The sequence below is a fragment of the Ochotona curzoniae genome, unplaced genomic scaffold, assembly GCF_017591425.1.
Source record: "Ochotona curzoniae isolate NIBS_2020 unplaced genomic scaffold, NIBS_Ocur_1.0 scaffold_3835, whole genome shotgun sequence".
Taxonomy (NCBI): Eukaryota; Metazoa; Chordata; class Mammalia; order Lagomorpha; family Ochotonidae; genus Ochotona; species Ochotona curzoniae.
In genome coordinates this window covers 37954451-37965147 of record NW_024467114.1, presented here as the reverse complement: position 1 = coordinate 37965147, position 10697 = coordinate 37954451, and the positions used below count along the sequence as shown (strand labels likewise).

The 10697-nt window shown below is 43.5% G+C and overlaps 1 pseudogene; it reads left to right on the top strand.

Annotated features, from left to right (window-relative positions):
- Positions 1-833: 833 nt before the first annotated feature.
- LOC121145797 lies at positions 834-10114 on the top strand (annotated as a pseudogene).
- The last annotated feature ends 583 nt before the right edge of the window (positions 10115-10697 follow it).

Below are 10697 nucleotides of genomic sequence, written 5' to 3'. Positions count from 1 at the left end.
CAGGATGGCCCAAAGCATTGGGACCTTGCACATGTGTGGGAGACCTGGAAGAAGCACCTGTGCTCCTTCAGATTGGCTCAGCTCCAGCCATTTCATCCACTTTGGGAGTGAATCAGAGGATGGAAGATCTTTGTCTCTTCTCCTTGTTGTATATCTGATTTTCCAATAAAAAATAAATTAAAAAAAAAGAGGATGTTCATCTCCCGTGGTTGTTCATAATACAGTAAACAACTCTATGAGACAATCTTGCTGGGCTCTCAGGCATGGTGATAACTGAGCTGATACACAGCATTCTGCTGTTAGGAAAGAGCCTTGTGGGTGTCAAGGATTCATCCCATTCAACATGGAAATTCCCTCTGAAGCCACCCTCACAGCAACCTCATGCCTTCAGGTTTCTGCTGACATGGCCACTCACTGGGTGGTTGCATGCCTGTATCTACAACTCTAAAGGGAACATTTAAATGCCACAATCCTTCCTTCTTGATTCTCAGTGACCACCATCTGTCCAGCACATGCTGAATTTAACAACTGTTAGATATTAGCTAAACTTGTTTCAATGTTATTAACTAACACTTTTTATTACCTTCAGCTTTGTTATATTTTCTCTCTTAGAGCCTGGCCTTTGTGCCACACAATACCCAACATGATATTGGGCACAGAGGAGGGACCCAATAGTTATCAACTGGACTCAACCAAATCTAAGTACAATCCCAAACCAAGTATTTTAGAAGTCTTAGTGTTCAGGGGAATAAAGCCCTGTGAAGGCAGAAAAGATACAGAACTAGCCCTGGAAGCCCTGTCCTGGGAAGAAATATCTGATTGATTGGAAGGCCATGAGCCTGCAGAACAAGGTATGGATGCATTCAACTGAATATAACTTCCAGGTCCTGAAAGATTTCCTTCCCAGGGCCCTCACTCATCCTCAGGAAGATGTACATTGTTACTAAAACTAAAAGGCATCCATCCCTCATTCATCCATCAAACATCCAATGAAAACTTGGTTCCATACCAGATAATGTTGTAGACATTAGGGGACATTGTCTCGGCTTAAGGAACAATTGGAAGAAATGAGCATGGGATTAATGGTGGGTAGCAGGAGCTACTTGGATTTAATAAAATCACCCCCTGCCACCAACTGGCTAGGGAGGTATGCTGAGGAACAAATTAGACTGCCTTTGTAACTCAGCCTCCTTTCTTGTGTAGGATCTAGGAGCAAATCACTCCTTTCTCAGCTTCAGTTCATATTACACATGAATGAGCACAGATGCTCCCTAACCCACACAAGAACATGAGAAGAAAACAGTACTGAGCTTCTCTCACCCATGTGGGGGACCTGAACTGAGCCCAGGCTTCCTGACTTTGCACTGGCCCTGGCTTTTGTATTTGGAGAATTAACAAAAAGAGAAAATTGGAGATTTTCTGCCTTTAAAGTATATTAAAGAAAAAACACTTCCAAATACATTTTTTAAAGTAACATTTACTGGGCCCGCTGTGGTGGTCTAGTGGTTAAAGTCCTCAGCTTGAACATGTCAGTATCCCATGTAGGTGCTGGTTCTAAACCCAGCAGCTCCACTTCCCATCCAGCTTCCTGCTTGTGGCCTGGGAAAGCAGTCGAGGGCGGCCCAAGGCCTTGGGTGACCTGGAAGAAGGTTCCTGGATCCTGGCTTCAGATTGGCACAGCACTGACAGTTGCGGTCACTTGGGGAGTGAATCATCAGACACAACATCTTCCTCTCTGTCTGTCTGTCCTTTTTGTATATCTGGCTTTGCAACAAAAATAAATAAATCTTTTTTAAAAATAACATTTGAGCTGTAGGTGAAGCTGGGCAACAAGGAGCGTGGCTGGGAATACCCCCGGCAGTTCTCGTATGGATTGCAGATCCAGCCTGGCAGGCCCAATCAAACGCAGCTCACCCAGAGTGTGGCAGCCCCGCAGGATGGATCCCTGCAAGCTCCCACATCAGAGATCTTTCTGGGGCACCCTCCCAGTTGAACCGCCACCTCTAAGAGAGGCTCCCGGGCCTCTACCTGGGGAGAGCTGTTCTTCTTCCTGTGTGGAGTCTACAAGTTCCCCAGTTATTGAGTCTAAAGCTCTGATGGAGGATGCTCTGGGTCCTTTGGAACAGGCACTGAAGGACTGTCACAGCCACTCAAGGAAGCAGCTATGTAATAATATCAGTCACTGCCTGGTGCTGCTCTGAGAACAATGGGTTGGAGGGAAGCTGGCAGCTCCTGTGAAGAAGAGGATGGCTCTGCTGGTGCAAGAGCTTTTAAGTCACCAGTGGGATGCAGTAGATGACATACATCTGTCATCATGGACCATGTGACAGAAGTCAGTCGGTGGATGGTGGGAGTTAAAAGATTAATTGCAGAAAGAGGAGTCTATCTTCAGAGGAGGCCACCAATGAAGGGAGACCTGAAGCCACAGCTAAGAACAAGACCAGGCCAGGCTTTCAGCAGCTGCCAAAATCCTGTTGGTTCCCCGGACTCATGCCACATCACCTATGCCTTGGTGTGGCAGAACTTCTCTCACTGGTTCCTCACCACCAGGGACACTGTCCTATTGGGCCTGACCCCCTGGTATGGGAAAAGGCCCCAATAGGCACTAGGGCGGCCACTTGTGACACCAAACATACATTTCAATAAAAATATCTCGGTGGTGGGTCTCAGGTAGGACATGAGAACTTCCTGTGCCTAATAATAATAATAACAATTCTATGAGGCATTAAGTGCAGGAGCATCTCTGAAAGAGACGGGCTCAGTTTTGAGTTTAGCAAACATTCCAGAAACAAGATCCAGGTAGTCTGGGCCCAAACTTAATTCAGCATCACTAGCTTTCCCAGTACTCAGGGACACATCTCCTCAGGCACTAGTGGCTGCTACAGTACTAACAGATGAGAGAATTTAGCTAGAGCCAGACCAAGGGATGCACAGGTATAGATGTAAAAGAATTCAGTAAACCCTTACTCTGCTAAAAGAGGTCTTAAAAAAAGCCCATGGAGGTGCTCGCATAGTAGTATACCAGGCTAAATCTCTTCCTGATAGTGCTAGAATCCCATACGGATGCTGGCTTGAGTCCAGTTGTTCCACTACTGATCCAGCTGTCTGCTTATGTCCTGGAAAAAAATAGGTCAGGATGGCCCACAGCCTTAGGCCCCAGTACTCATGGTGGAGGTCTGGAAGAATCTCCTGGTTCTAGGTTTCATATCAACCCAACACTGGAAGTTGTAACCATTTGGGGAATAACTCAGCAGCTAGAAAAACCTCTCTTTGTCTTAACTTTACTCTCAGTAAAAGTCTTCCTCTCCAACTCAGCATGGTAACCAAGTGGTTACCATGTCCTGGGATATCATATGGACACCAGTCCCTTTCCTGGTTACTCCATTTCCCAAGCAGGTCCCTACCTGTGGCCTGGGAAAGCAGTCAAGGACAGATCAAAGTCTTGGAAACTTGCATCCACAAAAGAGACCCAAGAAAGCTCCTGGCTTCCAGCTTTAGATTGGTTCAGCTCTGGTCACTGCAGTCATTTGAGGAGTGAACCAGTGGATGCATGATATTTCTCTCTGTACATAAAATAAATATTTTTAAAATGTACTCTCAAATAAGGTTCAATATATTCTTTAATTTTTTTTAATTTTATCAGAAAGGCAGATTTACAGAGAGAGGAGACAGAGAAAGATCTTCCATCCATTGGCGCACTCCCTGAATGGCTGCAACATTCAGAGCTATAGGTCATCTGAAATCAGAAGCCAGGAGCTTCTTCCTGGTCTGCACTGTGGGTTAGGGTCCCAAGGACATGGCAATCATCACCTGCATGCCCAAGCCACACCATGGAACTGCATGGGAAGTGGAGCAAACAGGACATGAACTAGCATCCATATGGGATGCCATCCTTGAAGGTGGAGGCTTAGCAAGTTGAAGTCCTGTGCCAGATTTAATTAAATAAAAGATTAAAAAAATACTGAAATAAAGCTTAAATGAAGAAAAAAGCTTCTAAACATATGTTACAAAAAAAGCTGTGTGTATTTCAAAAGTTTTTGTACTGAAAGTTTTTGTACTGAAATAAACTTTTCTTTTTAATACATTTTTCTGTGAAATTTCTGAGGTACTATCATATCAGTTCTTCCATTAAGCCTCATTGTCACAACCCATATGATGGCTAATACATTCTTTTTTTTTAAGATTTATTTATTTTTATTACAAAGTCAGATATACAGAGAGGAGGAGGAGAGACAGAGAGTAAGATCTTTCATATGATTCACTCCCCAAGCAACCGCAACGGCCGATGCTATGCTTATCCAGAGCTAGGATCCAGGAAGTGCTTCCAGGTATCCCACAAGGGTGCATGGTCCCAAAGCTTTGGGCCCTCCTCGAGTGCTTTCCCAGGCCACAAGCAGGGAGCTCGATGGGAAGTGCAGCTGCTGGGATTAGAACCGGCCCCCATGTGGGATCCAGGCATGTTCAAGGTGAGGACTTTAGCCAGTAGGCCATGCTGCCAGCCTGGCTAATACATTCTTCTCTCCTGTGATTCAAACCCACTTCTGGGTTAGTTTTCTGTTAAAGATAAAATAAAAGCAGGGCAAAGAATGACCTATAGATTAAATCACAAAAATCTTACGATGAACAGGACTGTAGTTGGGCAATTCCTGGGCTTCAGACAGTTGTGCGTTAGATTTATCTAGTTTAAAGTAGATGTGAGGCACAAATTTCATGTTTTCTTTTTTTGACCTTCTAATTGTTCCTGCAACTGATGTAAGACTTTGCTTTTTTGCTTATGTTTGTTTATTTGTTTTTAGAGGCTACACCACATTTATCTCTTCCATTGCAGCTGTGCCAGACTTGAGGTCAGCTCATGAACCACAGCAGTCTCCACTGTCTCTCTCCGTTCTTCAGGTAGTATGAAGCTAACTTCTTAAACCTAGTCAGAAGTCAAAGTCATTTTGGAACACATCCTGTTAACTGAGCTCTTACACCTCAAGGAACTTGAAGTCAATACTATTACATAATTCACTCTGGGCTAGATGCAAAATTACCAGAGACCTGAAGAAATTTTCTTAGACAAAATATTTTTACATTTTCAAATGGTTAGAAAAGCCCAAAGAATCTTTTTTTTTAACAAATGCAATTTATGTGAAGTCCACAATTCAGAGTGCATAAGTAAGCCTTACAGTAAGTATCATCATGTTCATTTACTCATGAATTCTTTATAGTCTCATATGCTATACAAAGCAAAGATGTCTCCCAGTGGCAGACATAACATGGCCCACAGCGCATACTAAATGTATTATCTGGCCAGTCACAGCAGTTGGCAACCCCTCGTCTCACAAGGTTTGATCTTGCAGAAGTCTTTCATGTAGGTCTGTCAAGGGGACAGAATCTGTCTTCCACAGAAAGGAAACTTGAATTTCCACGAAGCATTCATTGCACGAACAAGTGACAGGCTTGCTCCTGTTAGCAGAGAAAATCTGAAAAGCCAGGAAAGAAAGAATTTTCTTCTAGTTATGAGGATAAAAGCTCTTGCCATTGATTGGCTCCCCAGTGATGATTTCAACATTGCTGAAATGCCAATGAAGTTCATCAGACCAGCAGCATGCCACCCCCCACCCACTCTTACCACTTATGGGTACTTGCTTTCTAGTCATTACCTTTCCAGTGTCACTCTTGTGACATATAGAGACTCTGGTAAGCATCATTAGCCCTTCTTCTTTCCAAGGCCCTGTTTCTACAGCTCAGTTATAAATTACTTTAACATGGATTTCTAGCTAAAGCAAGGCTAGAAATGTGCTTAGCATTCAAGGTTAATTGTAGAGAAAGGCAAGGCATGGAGTGAGGGAAAAGGAAGAATGAGGGAGGTGTCCACAGAGCATAGTTTGCTAATAAATGTCAAGTAAGAGGCAAAGATCACTTCCCTCAGCCTGGCTAAGCTCTTGGCTAAGGCCCCAGGGAGACAAGGAGCCCCAAGTCCTTTCCTACTCTTGTGCATCCCTATTTCAGCCAAATAACTAACAATGCAAGGAAGTGTAGGAGACTAAGACCTAGTTGCTGAGTTTCTATTTTCACAAAACACATGGCAAATTTGTGAGCCCAGTGCAGGATAGGCCAAATAAACAAACTGCTTTATTTCTTTTAGATTGGAGCTAGCTAACACTTTTTGCTCTCCATCTCACTTGCTGCTGGTCAGAGCCTACTGGCTCTATGACTCCTCACATTTTGAGAGAAGCAGAATCTGTACCCATCTTTCTGACCCCTACTGTCATCACCTCCTCCCATAAGAGCGTTGAGGAGCAAAGTTGGCAGCGGGGAATGGGAGCACACAGCTTATCCACATATCCCCAAAGTTCTCAGCTCCTATCTGACACACCACTAACTTAGCCTTGGGCTCTCAACTCAAAGGGACCTGATAAAGTCGTCAAAAGTTTTACCATGCAAGAGGATCCAATGAGCCTCCTCCCAGCTCCTCTTCTCCAGACCAGCCATGGGCCAGTCCTCAGTGCTCCAATTCTAAGTTCCAGTAATGCTACTGAAGTAACTGTGGGAGGGCCAAGGAGATGAGAGAAAAGGCTAGAGAGATGAAAGAATGTGGCATCTCTGCAGCATAATGTCCTGCTGAGTGATTTCAGATATCCCAAACAACCGAAGCCAACAACATGGATTCTGGATGGACTGCATAGGAAGGTTTGTGTTCTCAGCATCTCTGAGCAGCCTGTGCCAGCTGGAAAAGCACAAAACCAGACAGGTCCACACTCTAGAACCTGGGTCCCAACTCAACCCTGGAACAACCAAATCTGCAAAACACACATACCCAACAAAGAAGCAAAGGCAGACTGAGACACACACATCATGAGTTAGCTCTAACTAGAAGTCATTAGGGAATAGTAGCAGAGTAAATGGCAGAGAGGAGCTCATATATTCCCAACTCACCTACATGCCTATCCCAAAAGCATGGGTCTGCTTGGGGCAGGAGATTGCAAACAAGATTTGCTCCGTTCTATGGCACTGTTCTGGAATTTAAAGCATGATATCCCAACATTTTCCCACCCCTACTTTCTCAGTGGCTGTGATTTCACATAGTAGTACAGAGGAGCTGCACACAACCCCATTCCCTCAACGTTGCTCACTTTTATTCTTTAGGTCAACCCTGACAAATGTTCATAGCTCAAGTTTCAAGCACACACAGGCGCGGGTGCATGGACGCGTTCAAACAGGCACCCTTGTGGGCACAGACTCAGATGCCCATACATGCCTGCCACCTGCTGCTTACGTAATGTAACCACCTGCTAGCTTACATAATGTAACTATGCTGCAGTCAGCTTGACAGCTCTCAATTATTAGTGCTGGCTTGGAGATGTAGCTGCAGGGGTTGTGAGTATTCATACCTTTGCACTTGCCACCCTCCCCCACCAACCAGGCAAAATACAAGACACTTCATCCAGGAGACTTTGCTCCTTCTGTGGTCACAAATTATATCCCAGGTGCTGCCTATTAGTATATGTTTCTGCATGCTGTCACTAAATACAGGAACAGGCACCTGGCTCTAAATAGTACCTCACAACTATTTAAGAACAGATATATATAGATATATATAGATATATATAGATATGGACAATCTTTGCATAGTTAATTAGGGTAAAAATGGTCAAGGGCTACAGGAAAGTGGGTAAGACTGTTATTTTTTCTTCATGTTTAAAGGGGGGGTATTAAGGGAGAAGCCCCACCCAATTTCCCACCCTCCCCAGGTCCCGGACATAAGGTATGCTCTGAGGTTCTTGCTCAAGTGGTTTTGATATTTCAACAGTTATGAATCGCTGCTAATCTTGCCACTCCAAGCACTATGAGGTCCTTGAGGATTTCACTGATTGACATAGTCCATCATAGAGTCTCAGTTTTTCCCGTATTTCGCTGCCAAGATATAGCTAGGATGGTTGGTTTACTTGTTCTCTCTTCTCTCTTTTCTTGGTTAGAGAGAACAGATATTTTTGAGTGAATTTCCTGCCAGCAGGCTCCAATATCACATATGGGTGAGGCCATAGTGTTCTTTAGCCACAGAACCACTAGGCACAGTCTGGTGAGCAGTCTGTTTACTACTGTAAAGCCAGTACAACTTACATAGATTAGGTAAAAGGACTGTCTTTGACAATGACACTGTAATTGGTTAGAAGGCATGTCTAGTCCTTTAAATCATCCAATCATATCACAAATTACATTCTTCATGCACAGCTGGAAACTGTGCATCAAGTCATGGAATTGTAGGCCATGAGTCACGCCCACCAGGTAGCAGGCAGAGACCAGTGGTGATCTCTCACAATCTATTCCCCCTGCCTTGGCAGCTTTAGGGACCACAATCTACAAAAATAAATTGTGAGGGCCTTATTAAGGAAATGCCTCCTGCATATCTTAGGCCACATAGTGATGTTCATCACACCATAAGCATCTCATTCTTATTGATGAAGACAATGGCACTCCAGTTAAGCAACAGCATTTATAGCAGCACAAGATTGGCTGTATTTTCAAATTTCATGCAGTAACTCTTAATACTTTGTTTTTCAGTATGTGTGTTCACTGGAATGCAGTATAGACACAAAACCCTTGGGCTTACTTGATTTTTTTTAATATATGCATATTTTTTATTAATTACATTGCATTACCTGACACAGTTTCATCGGCTCTGGGATTCCCCCAACCCCTCCCCTTACCCTGCCCCCATGGTGAATTCCTCCACCATGTTGCTGTATTGCAATTCAGATTCAGTCAAGATTCTTTAATTGCAAGCGTATATCAAGCATAGGTTTGATTTTGAATCATGTCTCAAACAGGCCTTACTGTCCCATCTAACAGATATGGACCTCAAATTCTGGGAAGAAATTCCTAGCACCTGATACACAACTGAAGCATCCAGCACAGTGTATCCTAGCCTCCCCAGTGAGTGTCGCACCCATTCTGATCTTATATCTAAAGTTTTTGTCATTGAAAACAGACTCAGATGTGCACTGGTATCCATTCCAGTAACATGAGCCTGGCTACACCCAAATGTTCACTCCCTATCAATTCATGATTTTCCTTGGAGTTCAGAACCCAACCTGACTGTCTGAACAAGGCTCAATGAGTAGTAAAAATGTTACACAGCCTGAAAAAGTTTTGTCTGCTGCAAAGATCATAAACAGAACTTCAGGCTATATAACCCTAGGGCTTTCCCCCCAGGACAGCCATAGTCAGGCTCCCAGCAAGCCATTATGCATTTCTCTAGCTTGACATTAATTGTCTGCAATGGGAAGTAATTGCTATGCTTTCAGATATTTGTTCAGGCTTAGAAGAAGAAGAAAAAAAATCAGTTAAACCAATGTTGGGAGCATTCTGCTTTGAATACTAATATCTGGTAGTGAAAAATTTTCCTTATCCACTTACTACTTTTATGCCCATTATGCCTTACCTGAATTTCCACATCTCACTTCCTTTTTAAACTTAATAGAGAGGTTACTATGTCTGCCCTACTAAATATGCCTGTCTGATCATACTGCAGTCTTCACTTTACATGTAAAGAAAAACACTGACATTAGAAATTAGACATTAGAAATTATTACATCAACTTGATGTATTGACTCCTTCATCATTTTTAACTCTTCTCTCCACAATTTTTGAAATCAAAACTACAGCTTGGGTCTGGCACAGTAGCGTAGTGGCTTAAGTCCTCCACTACCATGCACCCGAATCCCACATGCGTGCTGATTCCTAACCCAGCTGTGCCACTTCCCTTCCAGCTCCCTGCTTGTGGCCTAGAAAAGCAGTCAAGGACAGCCAGTGGGACCGTGTACCTGCACAGGATACCTTGAAGCTCCTGGATCCTAGCTTTGAATTAGCTCAGCTCCAGGCATTGTGGCTACCTGAGGAGTGAACCAGTAGATGGAAGAACATTCTCTTTCTCTCCTTCTCTCTATAAACCTGGTTTTAAAATAAACAAATATTAAAAAAAAAGAAAAAGTAAGGCTTTTTTTTTTTTTAAAGATTTACTTCCTTCTTTCTCCCTTGCCCCTTTCTTTTGCTCTCCTTTCTTTTCCTAGGGAGAGACTTGATAATGACCTACAGCCTGAACATGGCCAGGGTCCCAGAGGGTGCTTGAGACCAGAGATCCACAAGGTAAAGTAGTTGGCCTGATCTACAATGAGGGTCCTGGGTCTGTGTCACCTAGAACCAGGAACACGTAGAAAAGAAGCCTTCCTATTCAAGCAAACCAGTTGAAGATCTCAAATTCCTCTTGAAAAGGAGAAACATTAATTATAACCATCACCTTTTCTATGTTAAGGCTGTGGCACCTGCAGGCAGACAAGTTTTACTGACCTCATGATTCTGTCTGGAAGCTGCTGTTGTCTGGAAGCTGACACTGATCTTAAACAAACAAATAAACAAAATGTACCAAGGCTTTAGATACTTTCTCCTACATTTAAGGACAGCCTCTACAGCAAGTGTCCCAGTATGTAGATACTCTGAATAAAGTAATCATGGATAATTGTCAGGCCTAATCATACATTCTAAACAGAGTGGTCAGCCATGGGTCTGACTCTTGTTTTGTAAGCAGGCTGCACTTGTGGTATGATACCATGTCAATCTGAGAGCTGCCAGCTGGGGGTCTAATGCTGGCATCATACAAAATGTCTGGACCTGTACTGAGAGGCCTCATAGGTAATTGGGAGGTGGTGTACAGT